Here is a 23,003-nt window from a genome sequence, read left to right on the forward strand (position 1 = left end):
GTTGTATGGGAGAGTGTACGAAGAAAAAAAATATACATACAAGTCTTATTTGGGAAAATAAAAGAACGGGAGTGTCGTGAAATACATTTATATGTAAAGAAATGGTACTGATCCTGTTATCTGGGGTCCCAAAAACAAAGAACAGTTTGCATAGACGTGTTGATGAGTTCCTGGAGGTAAAACAGCTGGTCAGTGTAGGAACTGTCAAGACACCCATAAAAAGAGCAAAGACATCTGGTCATGTGTTTCAAAATAAGACAAAGTTGTTTGTCTTTTTTTTTTAGATCTTAAGTAAAGAGGGTTTTCTCATAATGCAGTTTAAACTGAGGCCGAAAGTTAAATAAAAATGTTTTTTTTTTGCATCTGAAAGCAAATTTCTAACTCGCGGGCCTGGCAGTCTATCACGACTCTTTAGTGCTACTGGTATGCCATTATTGTGAAAAGCCACTTCCTTCCAAAGCTTGTCGCACCGTGTTAAACTTTACAAAACCGCTGCACTGGACAGGTTTGCTTTTTTGCCGTGGCTGCCAGTCTCAAGCCATCTGTTTCTGCCGTTGCCGGGCACCGACGAGCACCGGGAAACTCGGAAACGAAACGGGACCGGTAAGGCAAAGCGACTTCGTTTCTGAGTGTAGACATGTGAAGAAGACTGCCGAGTGCAAAAAGTTTTCACGGGACTGAACTGACTTAATGATGCGGGATTTTCAGGTGCGTGGATGCGCCGGTTTCAGACAGAGTGGAGTAAAGGGCTCATTTAGTGCATGTAAAGTTTTATTTTCTCAGTCGCTGGAGGATTAGGAGGGTTTGGCGAAAGACTGTGAATTTTTGAGGTTATGCGTAATTGCGCATCAGCAGCAGCCGCCGAATAATCCTCTTTCTTATCACTTGTTTCGTATGGAAAATGCATTTAACTGATTTGTTCTCTGAAAATAATATTAGCAAACTAATCTCCCGAATAGGCTTAATAAAATGAAAAAAGAGATTGAGACATAATTTAAAAACTAACGAAAGAGAAGGTATCTAAAAGATATATGTAAGATTCATTTGTTGGTATACATTCAACTGTGGGTCATGCACCCCTCACCCCTTTATATGACTTAACAAGATACCCTTTGTCAGTAAAAACATGAAGTTATTCTAGAGCACTTTTGCCTTCACGTTACATACAGAGGCTTCACGCACTGCAAGCTTTCTAATACTTAATACTTAAATACCTAATTAAATTACATTTGCAATCAAATAAGACTTATCGCCCTTGATAGTGTTGAGGAGACTCCTTTAGTTTTAGCTTTACGTGTTCATCTTGTCTTATTGCTATGTAACCTGTGCAAAAGGCACATATTACATCGTACTACACTCTCCAGAATTTTTTGCTTATGAAGTAGGTAAAACTGGCTTTGCATGCAATCTCTTGTGACACATGGGACCTATTTTTACTATTCGATTAACCGCAATTCTGTCACATATGGTCTAGTGGGAGCAGTAATAACAGACGTTTGCTCATGGAGGATTTCTGGACTTTTAAAGATTTATTTTTTATCAGTGCTTTTATGAACTATCAAAAACAGGGGTACTATGGGAGGAGGGCATGTTTGTTGGCATATTGTTGGAATCATCTCCAGCTTTCTTTAGCAAGTGGTTTCTGACTCTCCTTTAGCACTTTTGATGGATTTTCAGCGAAATGCCTCTTTTGTTGTATTCTTACTGCCCAGTAGTTGCTGCAATGAATAAATAAAGTGAAATATCACAAGGCCGATTTTGGAGTGCTTCACAAAGTGCAGCGGATCTATACGGAGGTTATTTATGGTGAGAACCTCTGAGAGAAGGCTTCTCCTGCTGAATTACTCTGATGATGAATGTTGTAATTTGTCTTGCCACCTCTTTTTCTTTTGGAGGAGAAAGTCTGACATTGTACAGCTTGTGCCAACAGGAGATAGTGTGTAACGATACATTTGCCATGAGGCCACAAGCCATTTATTACAGTACAGGCTTTCAGCATTACAGTACAGTAATGGCAGTGTTTGTGGACATGTGTGCAAAATGCAAGTTCCATCTGGAAAAGGCATTGCCAGTAGTTGCCTGTTACCTAAACTATACTGTTAGGTCAAGCTACATTTTTATGATGAAGAGATGAATTCTAAAGAAAAAAGAAAAAACTCACTTTGTTTGATTTCTAATTAACAGGATAGCAATTCAAACAAATAGTTTCCCCCTTGCTTCAGAGTAAAGTTCTGGAGTCTTGCTCTTTTACCTCATATGTGCACACCATGAAGTTGAATAAATATGGACATGTAAAACACAATTTTTATATTATACATATACATCCCATGTTTCAAAAACAGTTAATTTCCGTGGCTTTTCTGAGTGCAGTGCAGTCATGAATTGCATTACTTGACAGGGATTTTTGTGTTTTTGAGCATGCAGTGATGTCTGCTACAGTGTTATGTATTATCTATAATACACTGGCTGAGGTCACAGCCATTTAGTATCAGTTTTTAATGTTTTTTCTACATTCTCTGTATATTTGTTTTAATCTTGTTATGAAGATGATGAAATTCCTAAATCCTTTGCCATTTTTACATTGAGAAAATAAATTCTTTAAATTGCTGAACAATTTGCTCACAAAGTTGTTAAACCATGTTTACTTCTGAAGACTCAGCCTTATTGCGGTGTTTTTTTTTCTACACAGTCTGTTATTTATTAATCCAATTATCCTTGCAGCCCATCAGGTGTTTTGTTTTATCATTACACAACTTTCTAAGTTTTCCTGTTCCCTCAGTTTTGAAGTATGTTTATGAAACTTAATTCCAAACCACATTACATTTTACTTAATGTTGCCACCTGCAATTGTTTACTTGCTTTCTGAGCATATAAATGATCTGTAGAAAGAGAACTTTTAAGTAAAGTTTGCCTCGCACTACTTCAAACCTCCTTAAGAATTGTTGATCTAACCTAATTTTTCACTCCCTTTTGCTCACAGAACCCCTTCATTCTTTGTTCAATAGATCCAGCAAGGTGCTGGAATCATTCCTCAGAGATTTTGAATCACATTGATATGATAACATCATGCAGTTGCTGAAGATTTGTTGTCTGCACATCCGTGATGTGAATCTTCTATTTCACCACATTGCATCGATGCTCTGTTGGATTGAGATCTGGTGAATTTTGACTTCAGGAAACTCATTGTAGTGTTCAAGAAACCAGCCTGAAATAATCTGAGTTTTGGGACACAGTGTGTTTTCCTGCTGGACACAGTCACCAGGGGTTGGATACTCTGTGGTCATAAAGGGATGGACATTGTCTGCAGCTTGCACTTAGGCATTTTAAGGTGGCATTTAAATGATGCTCAGGCCCAAAGTGTCCCAACAAAATATCCCTCATGCCATTACACCACTACTGTACCCTGAGCCACTGATGCAAGAAAGGATGGATCTATGCTTTCATGTTGTTTACAGCAGTTGTTTCTGCCCTATCATCCAAATGCTGAGGCAGAAATCAAGACTTTTTAGATTAGGCTACGTTTTTCCAATCCTCTGTTTGATGAGCCTGTGCAATTTGCAGCCTCAGCTTCCTGTTCTTAGCTGATAGAAGAAAGATGAAACCTGGTGTTCTCCTCTGTTGGTGTAGCCCATCTACTTAAGGATTTGTTGTGTTGTTTGTTCAGAGTTGCTCCACTGTATATTTTGCTTGTAACGAGTGGTTTGCTTTACTGTTACCTTCCTATCAGCTCAAAGTATTCTGTTTTCTCTATAAACATTAGATATGGTTGTGTGGGAAAATCCCAATAGATCAACAGTTTCAGAAACACTCTGACCAGCCTGTTCTTCAACAAGAATGTCACATTCAAAGTTACTTAAATCACATTTCTTCCCATTTCTGATGCTTGGGTTGAACTTCAGCAGGTCATCTTGCATACATGGCTGAATACATTTAGTTTCTGCCATGTGATTATATTAATTAGATTAGACTGATTAGAAATTTGTATTAGTAAGTTGTTGAACAGGTGTACCTAACAAAGTGGCCAGTGAGTGTATTTAGCTTGAGAATAACAAGAAAAAGTTATTATTCAAACAAATGATTAGCAGATATTTAACAGCGCTTGCTCGTAGGAGGTGATCTGATGTTGGGTTCTTTACCCTGCAGTATAAAGAACCTACAGCCAACAGTTCTAATTTCACACCATATAAATAAACTTGAATTGAACTGAATTGAATAGATATCTGTATCTGAATTATAGCTGACAAAATAACTGGCAGCCACATTCAGCACAGCGCTGATTCATGTTTTGATAATGTTTCATTATCTCACCTAAAGCTCTCGTTTAGCCCAATAGCAGTTGACCTACACCTACATCATCCTGCGTGGATGTGGGTAGAAGTGCATGCACAGCAGAGCAGGTTCAATGTAAGAAATTGTTTTTAAATGAGTCACTTGGACATTTCAGGTAAAACACGTAATATTGCTCTAACGCTTATGAAAGGATGCTAGAAGTTTTTAAATTGGATGAAAAATAATGTGGCTTTTTTTTTCTCTTCACTGAACAGTAGACCTACTACAAACTATGGCATATAGTTTAGGGTGGAGATGGGGTGTGCGTGAGTGACTGATGCATTGCTTAGGTTTTGTTGTTGCCATTGATGGTAAAGAGAAGACGTCAAAAAACAGCCTGTCTTGTTAGCTGTGGTTACTAGTTTTTACCTCCACTTTGGCAGCCAGCAGTGAAACGTGTCTCAGCAAAATGCTTTAAAGTGCCTTTATACTCATTGTAGGGTTCAGGGCTGAAAAGCCTTGTTCATCTCACAGGGGTCATTTTGGAGGAAGCATTAGCGGTAGATTTGAGAGGGTTCCCTCTGTGTCTGCACTACATTTCATCTACTTGGGGGCTTGAAAAGATCTTTTCTTCTATGGGCATTGTTTGTGAGATTGTAGATGTTACTTTGTGGGGAAGATGGCACCTTACATGAAAGAAGAAATGTAATTATTTACTCCACAGGTCTGCAGAGACATCTGGTGAGACTATAAATAGAATACAACAAAAAAATGAGGAGAAAAGTGTTAAAAATGGTATGATATGAGCAAAGTAAAAGTGAGAGAGACAGCATTATATGGGAGCTCGAATTTTCTGATATCGGTAATTATAAATATTTTCTGACAGGCTGTGTGTGAGTATTTAAAGATGTAAAGCCACTTAGGCTTACAGTGACATTCTCATAACGGCCACAGCATCTCCCTCTTTTTGATTTGATGGTCCTCAGGTTATCTTCTCTTTTGCTTGGACAAGAGACCAGCTTGAAGCTTGAAGGCTTTTAAACAGAACGCTAAGCATACACACAGATGAATACGAATACTGCCATGGTACTCCTGCTACCACTATGTCAAGACTTTATGGATATATTTATACTTTTCAATGTGTGCATTTGAAAAAGATTTTCTGTGATCCACATGCATTTATATTGCTGAGTGTAATTTTCTGTTTGGTTTCACTCGTATGCTGTTCAGCTGCCCACTAGCTTATTTACTTTGACTTTTTTAATGATCATCTTCCTTGTTACTGTTACGTGGTATCGTCACCTGCTGAGCGAAGGTGACCAGTGTGCTCAAGCTGAGGAGCCGACACAGTTGGAGCCTGCAAGGTCCAAGACTGAATCTACACATGTGTGGGTAGATTGTTGACCTTTCTCGTTCAGTCTTTATCCCTCTCTCTGTGTGACTGATACCCTTGATTTCAACCTGTGCTGTAAAACCAATCAGAGCAGTACCGTGACCTTCAGTTGGACTGTCTGAAAAGTTTTGTGCTAAAATTGTGACGCACATGTTGTCACATTTCTGTCTGCCAGAACAAACACACAGCTAAATTCAACCTTGCTGGGGGTAGCCTGGCACTGGAGGACATCACTGTTCTGTCATGGAAAAGTAGATGTGCTATCATATTCAACACAATCTTGAAATTTGTACAAGGCATTTCATCACAAGTCACAGCTAAGGTGTCGTCAGAAGAATTTATTCAGTTAAAAAAAGCTCTTCAAGGAGAATGGATTAACACATAAGGTTCATAAATTATGAATTTCTTCCACACACTGAGGGGATTAGGTGCACAGCAGGTGGGCAAGTAACTAGCTGTGCATGGCTTTGGTTGATGGGTGCAATGAAAAGTTTATATTTATTTTAAAAGGCATGAAAACCTGACCTTCATGCCATGCTGTCTAGTTGGAGTAGTGGTATGTGTCTACCCCAGAGCCTTTAGCTGGCCTGGGTTGTTGCTCTGTGTGAGACTAGATGTGACAGAAAGGTGGCGGTGGACTTGGTAGGGGTCAGGGATTCTGACAGCTGCACACAGAGCTGCGTAGATCTCGAGACTTGCCTTCTGTCCATTTCCCATTGTTAGAGCCTTCCTCTCTCAACTCTCCTGACTGGCATGCCTGACCAAAGGTGCTTATCCCAAGATGTGACACAACTGAACCCATTACTGTCTCTTGGCATCCCTCTGTAGACCCCTTTTCTATCCCCTCATGACACCTGAATCCCCCTTCTGAGCCCTGTGCCCAAACAGAAATGGATCTGGCACAGTGAAGTTGGAAGACAAATGGGAATAATAGATGGGAGGGGAATCACAATTTTCAACACCTACAATAACATGAGAAGGCAGAACCTCTTCAGTAGCACTTTCAGCATCTGTGTTGAGCTTCATTTGATCTAATTTTGATTTGTTGTAAAATCATTATGTTCATTAACAGAAAGCAGCAGAAGTCTGCCTCGCTGCCATCAACCTTAGATGCCTACACGCACACATTCACAGATGTGTAATGACTCACACTCACAGTGGCTCCAGTGTTAGAATGGCACACTCACTTACACAAACAGATGCACATACACAGAGGTGCATTTATGCCGCTGAGCTGCTGCTGAATGGCGGTGCTCTGGGGCTGAACACTGGCTCAGTGTTCGGGGCCAGGTACACCACCTCAACCACTCCAAACAACAACAAACCTTAAAAAGGTTGCTTGTTTAGGTCCAACTGAACTTCTCAGGTAGGGTAGCAGCTAAATCACTTGATCAGAGCCTTCATAATGAGCAGCATTCATGAATATGCAAATATTTTCTTGACTTTTCTCTTTTTTTTGTAGGTGTGCTTTTTTTCAGTAACACCCTGCTTCACATACAGTCACTTACTCACACTCACATCTGTTAGCTGCTAAACACAACTACAGCCTTTCAGAGGAGATCTGTGGGACCTGCGTATTACATAAAGGCAAAACAGTCATCATTATTGACAGAAGTAAGAGTATTACTCATTTGCTTTCACGGCATCAGGATTATTTATAACTGAGATGACTAGTTTCCCAATCTGGATAGCGTGTTGAGTCTTTGTCCCTTATCACTTTCCGGGCTTTTGAATGTCAGGATTATTGGAGCAATATTCATGTTCACTTTTTTTGTAGCAAGGTTTGGGAATTTACTGTTAAATCCAAGGCAAGGAAGCAGTGAAAAATAAAGCCCACCCCCTCACTGCAAGCTATTTTTATTTGGTTGCTTTTAATAAATGAAAGGCATTAGTTTAAGTAATAATATTTGGGTGCAATGGATTTATCTGAGGCAAAATCTTTAGAGTAACCACTCTCTATAAAAGCTTTTTAGTTGAATTGTAGGACAGTTTGCCCTCACCTTGCTTCAACCTTGGTTGACATATTATTTAGTATTTTTCTAGTGAAAAAAGGGAAGTTAATTATGATATAAGCCATTGCTGAGAGTGTGAATAAGAATGATTCTTTTCATAGCCAAACATGCGCCCACTGTTTGCTCTACCATATAAAATAGTAGGTGGATTTAGCTGTAATTCAAAAGATAAAGCTTGGAATAAAAATGAAAAGCCCTGCTGTCTGTAGCATAAATGTTTGAGCAGTGGGGATATCTTTGGAGAAAATATCAACATCCCAAAAGACAATTTCAGAACAGCAGGTGAAAGATGTTTTTTTTCTGTTGCATGTGTCACCCAAATGTCAGATAGTAACAAATAATGAATATGCAGCTCTAACAGCCATCAAGTTAGACGGGCACCTCACAGTGTTTTGGATCTGCTCTATATCATCTACTTTACATTCATCTGCTGGGGGCTTAGGTTGAACTGACTGTACCTGTAAGATTTGTTGTTCCATCACAGTAGCATTTTTCTTCCAGTGAGCTTTCCTTATGGAAAATTATTGACAATGAAAACTATCACGGTCCTGAGTTTTTGTGTAGTATTTACTGAGTTTGGTTTGTTTAGATTATTGACAATCTTTCTTGTTTTTGTGGTTTCCAGAATTTTCCTGAGTTTGCCTCCCTCTGTTTGGTCTGTGTGCTAATCGCTTTATCTCATTTCAACTTCCTGTTATACATTGGGAATTACACTGGCTCTTGATCCATCGGATTCTTGTTTCCATGTATGTCTGGTTTTTCTCCTTGTCATTATCTTCCACACCCCCGCTGGTTTTACCTGTGTCTACCTTGATTTAGACTTCTGTGGTGAATCATTGTTTAGCCTACAATGCAGTCTATGTAACTGGCTGATATTGTTTCCGGGACTTATCCTTGTGCTGGTGCTTTATGTGTTAATTACCTTGTGGTTATGTCCTGTTATATATGTTTTATATGCGGTGCCAGCCAATAGAAACAAATAAAATGTTGAGACCTCTTTCCCTCCTAGGTCTCCAGTCTTTGTTGTGGTCAAATATTTGTCCCTCACTTCATTGTATATTCCTTCAATCCCATTCTAGTTGTTTTAGCAATCTTCCCTTAGGATTTTTTGAGCATTTGTGATTATATATATTGATTTTTGATGAGTAGTGACATTGTAAAGCGCTTTGGGTGCCTTGAAAAGCGCTTTATAAATCCAATCCATTATTATGTTTAGGTGATGGTCATTTTCCCACTGATAAATTCAAAGACTATGGTGAAAAAACAGCCAAAATGCACAGGAGGAACTGAATGTACTGAACAGGCCAATCATAATAACTGTGGGGTGCATCAACGTGATGCTGTTACATTTCTGGGGCAGTGAATGGAGCTGGATAGTGTAGTGGTAAGACTACACACCTTTGGAGCGGGAGTTGCAAGTTTGATTCCCACCCGGTGTCCAGTAAGGGTCCTGGCTAGACCCCCATGCTAAAACAAGCCCTGGAATGGCCTGGCTACGTCCGCAGCTTGGACACAAGCATTTCACTACATGTTGTACCCTGTATGACTGTGTATGTGACAAATAAATATTGTTTGAATGTCAGGTTTTGTTGTAGGGTTTCACAGGGCTTTGCAGTTTTGAGATTGTCAGCCTGAACCTACAGCAGCATAACTAATATGATGAAAGGTATTGTTATCCTTACAATAAAATGAACATTTTAAACCTGATCTTTAGTCCATAATTTCCCCCCAGGGCAAACTGGGAGCTGGCTCTAAAGGAAATGAACCGGATAGGTTAACGATCCACCTTACTGCACTTTTCAAAATGCTCGACATGTAGCAAGTGGGTAAACCTGCACAAATGATCTTTTGGGATAAAATAGTACCATGAAGTCTTTAAGATATGATGGGGCCTGATTATTCAGCACTGTGTATGTTGATGAGAAGGACTATAAATTATGAGTTTAACAAGGAGCCACTGAAACCAGTATGAGAGGAATATTGTCACTGTTTTTGTTCGCTGTTAGTACATTTTACTCATGCCTGTCAGCTATTTGTGTAATGTTTGTGCTTATTGTTAACAGTGTGCCTAAATGAGATAGTGTTTTTGTGGATTGTGTGTTTTCAGTTTGCTTTCATATGTAATTCCTATGAAAACAATCATCTGTTTTATATCCAGCACAGCAAACAGCTCTTCTCCTGCCCCCAACAGCTATCAGAGTCATTACAGCCTGCAGGAGGTGGTACCAAAGCTTCCTCCACCCCACCAAGCCACCAACCCCTGCCTCTATCTCTCATTGATCAGGGTGGAAAGACATGTAATCCATGCTGATCACAGTAACCTCCACCATCTGGAGGGCTGACTCTGAGGCACACACTCTTGTTTTACTGTGTCTCTTATTGAACCATGCAGGCTGTGATGAGGGTGGGGGGCTGGATATTGATGGGTGAGGCTCAGGTCACCACAGATAGCCTCATAGCACTTCTGGTACCGAAGATGAGCCTGTGATGCCACTATTGACGTAGCAGCTGACTCAGAATTGCTCATATCATTCAACTGCCCTCTTTGATCTACGTCTACCATATCCTCACAATGAACCAGGGCTTAGCAAACCTATCAGTGGGGGCCTGGTCTTGGATTAGATAAGAGATAAGATAAGATAGAACTTTATTAATCCCTCGGGTGGGTTCCTCTGGGAAATTCGACTTCCAAAAAAAGCACAGCAACGACCAAAGTTACAGTTACAGAACTGTTATATATATATACACACACACACACACACACACACATATATAAATACAGAGACAAATATAAATAAAATATACAAAGGGGATAAATAGAATAAATAGGAATAAAAAATAAAAATACAAGTGAATTGCACATTTCAAGTATTGAGTCTATTGCACTGTTGACTATTTACAAAAAGTATTGCACAAGGTATTGTACAGTGAGGTGCAGAGGCACTACAGCTTAGTTGTTCCCCCCTCCTTTGTCCTCCTGTTTCCCCTCCCTCTCCCCTCCAGAGAGGAGTTAAACAGTCTGATGGCGTGTGGGACAAAGGAGTTTTTAAGTCTGTTAGTTCTTGTCTTGGGGAGAAGCAACCTGTCACTGAACAGACTCTTCTGGTTGTTTATGGCCGTGTGCAGAGGATGCCCAGCATTGTCCATAATGTCCATCAGTTTCTTTAATGTCCTTTTCTCTGCCACTGTCACCAGAGTGTCCAGCTTCATGCCGACCACAGAGCTAGCCTTCCTGATCAGTTTCTCCAGCCTGGATGAGTCCCTCTTTGCTGTGCTGCTCCCCCAGCACACCACAGCATAGAAAAGTACTCCAGCAACCACTGACTGGTAAAACATCCTCAGGAGCTTCCTGCAGATGCTAAAAGACCTCAGCCTCCTGAGGAAGTACAGTCGGCTTTGGGCTTTTTTATACAGGTGCTCTGTGTTGCATGACCAGTCCAGTTTATTGTCCACCCACAGCCCGAGGTACTTGTACTTGTTGACCACCTCCACCTCCTCCCCCTCTATCTGAACTGGCAGTGGACCTTCTCTGGACCTCCCGAAGTCCACAACCAGTTCCTTAGTCTTTGAGGTGTTGAGTTGCAGGTGGTTTGTGTGACTCCATGCGACAAAGTTCCTCACCAGACTTCTGTACTCCTCTTCCTGATCATCCCAGATACACCCCATGATGGCCGTGTCATCTGCAAACTTCTGAATATGGCATAATTCAGAGTTGTAGCAGAAGTCAGAGGTGTACAGGGTGAAGAGAAGAGGGGACAGCACAGTTCCCTGTGGTGCTCCTGTGCTGCTGACCACAGTGTCAGACGTGATGTCCTTCAGCCTGACGTACTGTGGTCTGTCGGTGAGGTAGTCGGAGATCCAAGCCACCAGGCAGGGGTCCACCTCCATCCTGTTCAGTTTTTCCTGAAGCATACAGGGCCGGATGGTATTAAAGGCACTGGAAAAGTCAAGAAACAGGATCCTGACCGTGCCTTTTCCCCCATCCAGGTGTGAGTGGGCTCTGTGTAGGAGGTACAGGATGGCATCCTCCACTCCGACACCCACTTTGTATGCAAACTGTAGTGGGTCCTGGGCATGTTGTACCTGTGGTCGGAGGAGGTTGAGGAAGAGCCGCTCTAGAGTCTTCATAAGATGTGACGTCAGTGCCACCGGTCGGAAGTCATTCAGCTCATTGGGCCGGTTCTTTTTGGGGACCGGGACGATGCAGGATGTCTTCCATAGGGCGGGCACTCTCCCCAGTCGCAGACTGAGGTTGAAGACTCGTTGTAGCGGCTCCCCAAGTTCAGCAGCACACGCCTTAAGCATCCTAGGACACACCTTGTCTGGGCCTGCTGCCTTTCTGGGGCGAAGCTTCCTCAGTTGCCTCCTGACCTGATCCACTGTGACACTGGGAGATGTTTGGGAGGAGGGGAGGGGGGGAGATGTCTTGCTGCTGAGAGAGGGATTGGAGGAGGGGGGTGTCATGGTGTCAGGAAGGGGGGGAAGCGAGGGAGGCAGGAGAGTGGGGAGAGGACTCTGTAGTGAAGGTGAGGGTGAGGGTGAAGTCAGATTATCAGGCTCTTACCATATGAAGCCTTAGCCGCTCTAGAAAATCGAGATTGTTTATTCTTTCCACAGTCTCAGTATGCTTTCACACTGTTTACTTTGTGTCGTCAGTGTGTGCACTTTTTCCAGCGGTATCTGTCTCTATCCATTTTCTCATTTACAGCTGAGGTGATTTTCATTTCTGCGTTGCAGGAGTGTGTGGGTGATGTGCGTTTGCACTCTGCTGGAGGCCCCTTATCCTCCATGTCAAACTGGTGGGCCACGAGTGGATGAAGAAAGCAAGGCCAGCTCTCTGCTCTTTGAGATTCCTTATTAACTCCACTTCCTCCGGTTCAAAATCCCTCTTAGCCCTGCAGCAGCAGCCGAGACATCAACTCTTAACTCGCGCAGCTGACGCACATATCGACTCGCTGATCCACTAAATCACTTCTGTTAACAGAATTGATTCACTGTCTTTCTCTCCATTTCTTACCTGTTTGGCAAGTTCCTGCATCTATAGTACTTCTGACATATCCTGACTTGAGCCGTACATATTAAAAGACTCATTCTACTAATGATTCAGTGTGTATGTTAAGTCAGTGAGGAGGCAAAAGCTGAGGGTACAGGGAGCTCCACTTGTACTATATTACTCATCAGCTTGGCTTTGTCTCCCACCAGTTCAATTTAAGCCATCCCAAACTCACGCTAGCCTGATAGACCCTATAATTGAACTATATATTTCTTCCTTTCAGTAAAAAGAAGAATGGGAATCTTTCAGTGCTCTGCTCCTGGGAGCATTTTTGCTGACAAAACAGGGTCTACTGGGGTTGGGCTAACAATTGCAAAGACACTGCTGTCACAGAGTGTGCACAACACAAGATAAAGAGAGCGGAGGAATGCATGCACTTGCTCTCTGAAAAGCCACATACAGTCCTTTTCAAGCCAAAGCAAGGAAAAAGATACCTGAAAGTACAGATACGACTTAATAACTCCAAAAGATTGTAGATAGCTGATGTCAACAGACGCTAACATCTAAATAAAGCTTATATATACCCCTTTTATTTTAAACAGTTTAACTACAGGTTGTTTCACTACACAAACTCCAGCTGTACTTTCTCACTCTTTCCTTTGATTGTGTCCACACAAACTGCTGTGTTCACATAGTCCCCCCTCTTCTCATTCACTCCACTACCTCATCACCATTTTGCAGTCTGTTTACTGTTATAAATATTCAAAAATGTTATCCCGTCAATATGGCAATTTCTTGTTGTGACATCAGATTCGGCATCAAAAAATCGCCAATGTAGAAGTTAGAAATTCTGATATCAAAACAAAACCGTTCTCTTTTTGACCAACGGTCATTTGCAATACTGAAAAAAGCTCAGAGGTTCCTGAGGGTCTTCATTCTCTCAGTGAAGTGAGCAGGGTGCTACAAGATCTGCAACCCAGGGATGCCTCAGTGACTGTCTTTGAAGAATCAAAACAGTGCACTGTTCTTCTTCAGACAAATTGAACCCCCAAGTCCGCAGGAAATCAATAGCTAGGAAACTGAGGTGAAAGCGAAAACAGTGTAGATCTGCTGTTTTTCACGGCAAACTAGGAGAGGAAACATGAGTATATCTGAAGCTGTGAACCTGAGGACATCTGATCCCTTTCCGTGCACTTCTAAACAAGTATGTTGACAGTGAATGCACATAAACCCCAACTTCGACAAACATGGCTCGCACAAATCAACATCACAGTAGCAGCAGCTTAGTTTTCATCTCTGGACAGCAGCAAACCTTTTCCCCCACCTACACTGAGGTGGCAAAAATATCCATGTCAGTCTCATTATGGAAATTTCTGCAGTCCTTTATTAAAGGCTATGTGGCTGTTACTGAGTGAGCACAGATCTATTCTAGGACAGATCCCTGACAAGTAATCAAAGGTGATTAACCACAGGTGTGGCAAACCCATTACACCTCAATCAGTTTATTCAGTATCTTAAGTAGCTTCTGAAATGCAAATTGACAATCGGCTGTACCAGGACTGTCCAGGTGCCAAAACTGGTTCATCAGAAGCTTCACTTTGGTCCACTCAATGGTTTTGTCTAAGTGGGAAAATTGCAGTGAAGTCATTTATTTGTTTATTTTAGAAATATATTAGTATATATAGTGTGCCAACAAGATGCCAGCGTTACTAAAGAGGAGTCATGTATATCAAGGAATGAAGAAAGCCTGTGTGCAAGTAATCTCTAAAGGTGAAAAGGTTAGGGTTCAGACTCTTCTAAAGTCTGCATTTGAGACTTTTTTTCTAGTCCTAGCTCTGCATGATGTCATTGAAATGAAATTTATTGGTCATCTGAGGCACACAGCTCTGTGAACTCAGAAACCCCACGCCAAGTTCAAGTTCCAGTACAAGATAAATAAATACTTTTTGAACCATTAATTACACAAAACTACTCCAGTGGAGCCCTAGAATAAAATGAAACAGAGTAGAACAGGTTCACTTTAAATGAAGTACAAAGAATTGGAGGTGAAAAGCAGCAATAAAAATTCATATCGTTGTCGCTGAGTTAAGGGCACAGGCTTAATTATACAATATTATTATATCCTCCCCAACTCAAGCTAGATTAAACCTATAGTGCTTTACAAAAAAGGGATCTAAAATATGTCTGAATCTGAAATATCTCTCAATTGAATCCAGGATAATTGACTATGAACTTGAACCTTCAAGCCTTTTCAGACTAAATGAAATATGCTAAAATACCTAAAATGACATCAACTTTTAGACAACCTTTTACTTTTACCTGAATGATTTTGCTCTGAAAGCAGGATAGAACTTGTTAAATGTTTACAACAGTGTGCTCAGTCATTGCCTGAGATGGATCTCGACAGCCTTCCCACATCACAGCTTGTACCAAGGCACTCCTCCTTCATGGTAAACTTTACTGTGGCACATGAACACACAGCTCGCATATTTAACCCCAAAAACCTACTCCAAAAACCTGCTTGTATGGGAAACTAACCCCTCACAAGGCAGCAAGAACATAGAGAACACCCTTGTTCCCATACTGGCTCAGGACAGAGAGGTTCTGGAGCCTTCAGAGGGTTTAAAGTTGAAGGACGGGATTGGTAGGAAAAACATACACTGGAGCTCTGTATTTCTGTAACTTCCTCCTCCACCTTCCTCTGGAACAACCCTCGCTCCTGCTTCGTCTTGTTCCTGCTGTCCACTTACAGTAGAGACAAGTATCCCTGGTATCCCTGTTTTGTTTTTTCTTTTTCTTTTGCTTGTTTCTCAAGTCTATTCCAGACTCCTAAGCCACTGTGCATGAGCCAAGTTCATCACACTTTGCAACAGTGAGCTCAAGTCTTTCTAACAGTGTGGAAATAAATCTTTAAACCAGGAAAAACAGTGAGTGAAAAGTGAGATGAAGCCTGTCTTTAAAAGAGAGGAGCAATGGGCCCTGAGGGCACTTCTCAGCTTGCATGTAAACCTGCTAGCCCTTGCTTTTCAACATGCCAAAAGAGGTGTTACATAAATGACAGAACATTCTCAATGGCTACTTTTTGTATGCTAAAAGCCTTCTCCCAGGTTGGTGTTTATGTTAATGATTTTTGTCAGGGTTTTGAAGTGCCTGAATGACGAGCAGCTAGCCTAGAAACGAAGGAGCAGCTCTGACCTTGGCCCACTTCAGGGATTCGCTCTGGTTTCTGACTAATAGAGTACGCACTATTCTTTCTCCCACAACATGCACTCAAAATAGCTCTGGCATGCTCCATTAAGCAACATTTTAATTGTTAACATGGCATACTCTGTCCTTGGCACACATTAACTACTTCATTTAAATGTCAATCCCCATTAAAGAAGGAGTGAGGAGATAATTGTTTTAACTGGGAACAAGTATCTATTAGCATCTCAGGGAGTTAAAGTGCAACCACACATGTTAACAGTGTTTTGGCCCTCTAACGGCTGTCAGAACTCCTCCTACTGTAGTAAAAGACAAGTCCAACAAATGTATCCATCAAGATATATTCAGTTGTCAATTAAGAAATGGCAAGATTTTGGCACAAAGCCTATGTAACTAAGTTTGAAAGACTTGCATATTCACCATGGATGTATAGCTTAAAGCTGAGTTATTTAAAAAAAAAAAAGAAAGAAAGAAAGGAAAAAAGAGATTGTCCAGCTGAATGTGACATTTATCGTGTTGTACTTTGACTTTATTTAATGTTCAAGTTAAATGGTTTATAAATTCTTTGAGATGCACTGTTTCTCTCAGGGGCTCCCTTGATCTTATCCAACAGGCGATACCGTTAAATTGCTCAATCAGTTGTCACCATCCCAGCATCAAAGAGTTGGTCACAAATTATTTTGCAGAATAACAAGCACCTTACATAAACAGCCAGAGATAAGCCAACATTACACATGCACTGTAGCACAGGGGCCTCATTTATAAAACAGATTTACAAAGAGTTTTGATCTCAGGTTTAGTTTGAGCAGGAAGCAGTGTACAAGTACTCATGAAACCTTCCTTTCACTTGGAATTTATAATGCAAGGGGCTTTCTTGCCAGTTATGTGGTGAAGTTTTATATACATCCAAGCAAATGGTGCATTCACTGCAATGGTGATACACTACCCACCTGCATGTTTTACTCTGTTTGTTAACCCACGATTTTTGTCTACCGAACAGAACATGTTTTGCTTGAATTTACTCTCATCTATGATTTTTTGTCCGTGGTTATTCTTGACTAATCTTAAATGGACAAATGACAAATTTGCTACTTCCTCATTTGCAACATGGCAAACACAGCAAACAGCTAATAGAGCAGAGCTGGGCAGTGTGTGAATGAGTAAAGAAAAAACTAATTATAACAAATGTTAATGAAGTCTATTGAATTTGTTTATGTGCCTAAAAGAAGAATATTGGTCTATATATCAGAATTTGGGGCTGTAGTATTAAAAACCCTATATCTGTCAAGTTTATCTGTTCTGATAAACTTGAACTTGTCTTGACATTGCTCAGCACAGTTGTATGTGAAGTCACTTGTCCTAGTCTGTCAGATTAGGCTTTTAATGGACTTTACCTTGCCAGCACCCTAGCACAAATTCTCTGTGATGTCTGAGCTCATGTGAAAATAGAGCAAATAACTGCCTGGAGAATTCATAGTGGTTGAGTGGATGTCATGCATCTTGCCTTTTGCATGCTTTACCCAGCTACCACCGTTTGCCTAAACCAAACAGTTTACTTCCAGTAATGAGATTGTGTGTTTGTCATCTGACCATGTTCTGTTGTGTGCTAAAAGTGAGACAAATGCAACTACCGCACCAGAATTTTTCAATATAGTTCATGTATAAATATGATAAGGAATAAGGAACTCTCTTTCAAGCGAAAAAACAAATCCAGTTGACATGGCCCTGACCTCTATGTTATCAAGTCAGTTTCTTCTATCTCTTTTATGTAATCTCAGACTGAGCCTAAATCCTGTGAAAAATATTGTCAGGGTGTCCAGCATGCTTGTAACAACCAGTAAGTTGAAAATGTGTATGCAAGTATATTATTATTATTAAAGCATGTAGTGTTAGTGCCTAAAACCTTTGCATGCAGTTCTATAATATGTACTGGAAAATAAGTAGTTGAATGAAACATTTAAATCCTTCATATATATATATATTTTTTACCTCTGCCCCATGCTAGCATAAAGTGTTTTTGTATACAGGATGTCAGATTTGTAAAGACAAGGAATTTGGGGCGTGTCCAAAGCTATTTGATCATCTGAGAAACACTTTGTTTGTAATGTACTGGCCGCTTTAGGAAGTAACGTATTGAGAACTGAAAAGAAACACGTCTCAAAATCCACTGGAGTAAATGTGGTTTCATTAATATCATTATTTAGTTTTTGTGCAGCTGGAAAGCTTGGCTATTGGAATGAAGGTGATCACATTCATTATAATGTAGTGACAAAACAGAAGCTTGTGGCGGATGTTTGTTTCCAAGTGTGTACAGTTCCTCCCTTCCTTCCCCTAACTGTCGCCCTAGGCATTACCCTGAGTAAAAACTTCCACGGTTGGCTACTCCCTCTTTCATCCCTCCTGGCATACCCTTCATATCCCCCCCCCCCCCCCCCCCCCCCGACTTCCCCCTCTCTCTTCAGCTTGTAGCCTGCTCAGCTGTGTGGGGACACAAACCTCATTCCCCCTGGAGAACAATAACGCTAGCATTAGGTTTTGCACAGAGTGGTGCCAGCCCAGGGGTCTGGCACGCAGTCGTCCACTGCTGCAAACAGAGGCACACATACATTGAATCCATTCCCAGCAGTGCAGTACCAGATGGATGGCAAACAGGGATGCTTCCAGGTCCAAATCACCTCCTGCAGCTGGATGATAGAGTCCCACAACAGGGAGTAGTGGCAGTCAGGGACTGGGACCTGTTTTTGTGTTTCCTTCATTCCCATTAGCTGGCATGTAGGTCTTTGAACAGACTAAATTATATTGTATTTCATGAGGCTTTTTTAATTGTTTTGTTTGTTGTGCATATTTTTCTGGAGATCTAGCTGTTTATTATGCACATCTGATAATGGGTAATGCATCGGTGGCTGGCTGCCTAATGACTTAGATAGGTAGAGGTGCTCATATTGGCAAGCGAGCATAGTGTTGTCATGGGGATGATGTGTGGGCCTCTCCTCCTGTACTGGAGTGAACCAGTGAGCAGTGCTTGACTGCCCACCACCAAAAGGCACACATACACCACACACATACATGCTTGCACACACACACATATAGGACCAACAACATTGCAGTACTAGCAGAGTGGATGAATCAGCGAGCTTTCGAGCATCTCAAAGAGGAGGTGGAGAGGAGGTTGTCTAGGTTGATCTTGTCACTGAGCGCAAGCAACAATGAATCAGTGTTACCTCTGTTTTAATCAACACACTTGGGCTACAAATGACTCACACATGAAAATGCGCATCATTTGCATTGCTGGTTGTTTGCCATTTTAATGCTAATATGTCTTTCAGTGTGCACCAACCTACTTGAGCACCCTTCATCATCCAGCGTTTCTTTTTATAGCATCTCTTTTTCTCCATCTGTCTATCTCTTGCTTTCTCAACCCCTCCACCCACCTATCTATTACTCTTCAGCCCCCATTTCTGCTTGCTGCCAGGCTCCCATGTCTCCCATTAGGAAAGGAAATGAGGCGAGGTACTGATGCAAATATCTTGGACCCCTTGCTGCTCCCTGACTCATCACCCAGAGACAGAAACAAGGAGAGAGGGAGCGGCAAGGAGAGGAGGAAACGGGTAAAGGGTGGAAGGGCACAGCAATTAGACAGAAAACAGACATATGTACACAAAACATGCTGTTAAATGGTACACAGTGGAAAAAGTGTAAAAAGACTGTTCCTCTCTGTGAAGTTTATTATAATGCTGAAAGCTTTCTACAGCAAAGCTGAACAGTAAAGACACAAACGAGAAGATTCAGTGCATTACTTCTCTATCTCACTCTCAATCTTTCTTTTTTTGTGGAGTAGCTGTGCAATCATTCAGCCTGCAGTGCTATTTCAGCAGTTCTGAGGGGTCATTCTTTTTCTCTGCCTCCCTGCCTTTTCTATCACTACCTCACTCGATTGTTTTGTAGATTATATTGCAAAGTGCTCAGCAATGCAGGCTGCTATTCATTATTATCCATTGCTATGTGCTTTCGTGGCTAGCGAGGATCTGAAGAGAGTAGATTTGGGTTTATAGCGGCGCTACTGCAGTGCACTGTACGTGTAATTGTGCACACGTTTTTCTTTTACTGTGTAGTCTGTGTGTTAGAGGCAAGCAAGATGAAAAATTTTAATGAATTAGTCAAAAGATTGCAAAACATAAAAATGTATTAGGCATCTGGCAGCCTCCACATACTTAGTAAAGCACTGTCAGGCAACCAGCTGTAGGTGAAACACCAGTCAGCACATTCACTGTGTGATTATCAGAAGCTGTTATTGCTATAATATTCAGTCCAAAAAAATTTTAATGTTCAGCTCAGGGATGTTACCTGTCGCTTTCCTTATCTGAAGGATTATGGAAATGAGGGGGAGCGTTGCCGTGTCACAGAAACATCCAAAATAGTGACAGTAGAGATAACTAAGTTTTTAGTTGCCCCAAATAAATACGTGTACTTTCACTACAATGAATTAAACATTTAAACTGGAAGCTGTCCCTGTTTTTAGTGTTTGATCTCAGGGCATTATCTGGATGCAGGCAGAAGATAAAGGATCTTATAAAAACCCTGAAATTAAAGCTGTTGGCAGGTAGCATGAGCATTTAGATAATCACACAGGTTATAAGCAAATCCATTCAAAATTATCTTGATTTTTTTTTTCCAGCACTGAAATAAAAGTGAGGCACCTAAAGGTTTCGTTCTGTGGACTACTGAATGAAATCAGCTCAGCTACATTTTCTCTCTAGCTAGCTCTCGAGATAGGATGCGACATCTCATCATTGGAAACAAAGTAAAGCCTAAAATTAAACAAGACTAAAAAGGATGCTAGTAGCTCTGTTTTATTGTGTTTTAGTTGGGTTGAGGAATTGTGTATTAAATGTTACTGTACACTGACTGGTCTAATAGTTTTTATATTTTAGACCAAGGTCATAGACTTCAGGGTTGTGCCCAGATATTCAAATATTCATTCACTGGACTTACAGTGGGGCAAAAAAGTATTTAGTCAGCCACCGATTGTGCAAGTTCCCCCACCTAAAATGATGACAGAGGTCAGTAATTTGCACCAGAGGTACACTTCAACTGTGAGAGACAGAATGTGAAAAAAAAATCCATGAATTCACATGGTAGGATTTGTAAAGAATTTATTCATAAATTAGGGTGGAAAATAAGTATTTGGTCACCTCAAACAAGGAAAATCTCTGGCTCTCACGGACCTGTAACGTCTTCTGTAAGAAGCTTTTCTGTCCCCCACTTGTTACCTGTATGAATGGCACCTGTTTGAACTCATCATCTGTATAAAATACACCCGTCCACAGCCTCAAACAGTCAGACTCCAAACTCCGCCATGGCCAAGACCAAAGAGCTTTCGAAGGACACCAGGAAAAGTATTGTAGACCTGCACCAGACTGGGAAGAGTGAATCTACAATAGGCAAGCAGCTTGGTGTGAAAAAATCAACTGTGGGAGCAATCATCAGAAAATGGAAGACGTACAAGACCACTGATAATCTCCCTCGATCTGGGGCTCCACGCAAGATCTCATCCCGTGGGATCAAAATGATCATGAGAACGGTGAGCAAAGATCCCAGAACCACACGGGGGGACCTGGTGAATGACCTGCAGAGAGCTGGGACCAAAGTAACAAAGGTCACCATCAGTACCACACTACAACGGCAGGGAATCAAATCCCGCAGTGCCAGACGTGTTCCGCTGCTGAAGCCAGTGCATGTCCAGGCCCGTCTGAAGTTTGCCAGAGAGCACATGGATGATACAGCAGAGGATTGGGAGAATGTCATGTGGTCAGATGAAACCAAAGTAGAACTTTTTGGTATAAACTCAACTCTTCGTGTTTGGAGGAAGAAGAATACTGAGTTGCATCCCAAGAACACCATACCTACTGTGAAGCATGGGGGTGGAAACATCATGCTATGGGGCTGTTTTTCTGCCAAGGGGACAGGACAACTGATCCGTGTTAAGGACAGAATGAATGGGGCCATGTATCGTGAGATTTTGAGCCAAAACCTCCTTCCATCAGTGAAAACTTTGAAGATGAAACGAGGCTGGGTCTTCCAACATGACAATGATCCAAAACACACCGCCCGGGCAACAAAGGAGTGGCTCCGTAAGAAGCATTTGAAAGTCCTGGAGTGGCCTAGCCAGTCTCCAGACCTCAACCCCATAGAAAATCTGTGGTGGGAGTTGAAAGTCCGTGTTGCTCGGCGACAGCCCCAAAACATCACTGCTCTCGAGAAGATCTGCATGGAGGAATGGGCCAAAATACCAGCTACTGTGTGTGCAAACCTGGTAAAGACCTATAGTAAACGTCTGTGAAGGTTCTCAGTCATCCAGGTCATCGTAGTCAAAGGAGCTTGGAAAGAAAAGCGTCTGGACTTCTTTAAGTTACTTGAAGACGTTTCACCTCTCATCCGAGAAGCTTCTTCAGTTCTAAGGTCAAATGGTGGAGAGTCCCAGATATAAACCTAGTGGGAGTAACCCCCCACAGGGGGACAAAAGGACCCCCCGATGATCCTCTAATCGCCTGAGCCAAGGTGTGAAACTGGGCGTGGGTCCCAATCAGCCAGAGTTTCGGGTGTGTTCATTGTGAAACCTGGCCCCACCTTATCATGCGAATTCCTGAGGTCAGATGGCCCAGGATGTGAGTGGGCGTTAAGGCCTCTGGGAAGGGATCTCAAAACTGGATTATAGATGGCAGACAGTTGGTGTCGTAAACCCCCGCCTCTGTTCAAAGATGGTCGCTCACAGTGGACATAGATGGCTTCTTTCACTCCTCTTTCGAACCATCTGTCCTCTCTGTCCAAAATGTGAACATTGGCATCCTCGAAAGAGTGTCCTTTATCCTTAAGATGCAGATGGACTGCTGAGTCTTGTCCTGTGGAGGTGGCTCTTCTGTGTTGTGCCATGCGCTTGTGAAGTGGCTGTTTGGTCTCTCCAATGTAGAGGTCTGAGCATTCCTCCCTGCACTGTACAGCATACACCACATTGTTAAGTTTGTGTTTTGGCGTTTTGTCTTTCGGGTGAACCAGTTTCTGTCTGAGCGTGTTGCTGGGTCTGAAATACACTGGGATGTCATGCTTGGAGAAAACTCTCCTGAGTTTCTCTGAT

At 41.7% G+C, this 23,003-nt stretch overlaps 1 protein-coding gene across 2 annotated transcripts in view; it reads left to right on the forward strand.

Moving 5' to 3' along the window:
• The first annotated feature begins 504 nt into the window (after positions 1-504).
• znf385c (zinc finger protein 385C) overlaps positions 505-23,003 on the forward strand; it is a 146,939-nt gene continuing 124,440 nt past the window's right edge. Inside the window, exon 1 of one of the 2 annotated variants that reach the window (XM_004552296.5) lies at positions 505-603. The gene's annotated coding sequence lies outside the window, so the exon portion shown is untranslated. Of the gene's footprint in view, positions 604-649; positions 709-23,003 lie in introns of those variants that run through there. The other variant, XM_004552297.4, reaches the window with a different exon arrangement.

This window comes from Maylandia zebra, linkage group LG4 (genome assembly GCF_041146795.1).
Source record: "Maylandia zebra isolate NMK-2024a linkage group LG4, Mzebra_GT3a, whole genome shotgun sequence".
In the NCBI taxonomy this organism is placed as follows: Eukaryota; Metazoa; Chordata; class Actinopteri; order Cichliformes; family Cichlidae; genus Maylandia; species Maylandia zebra.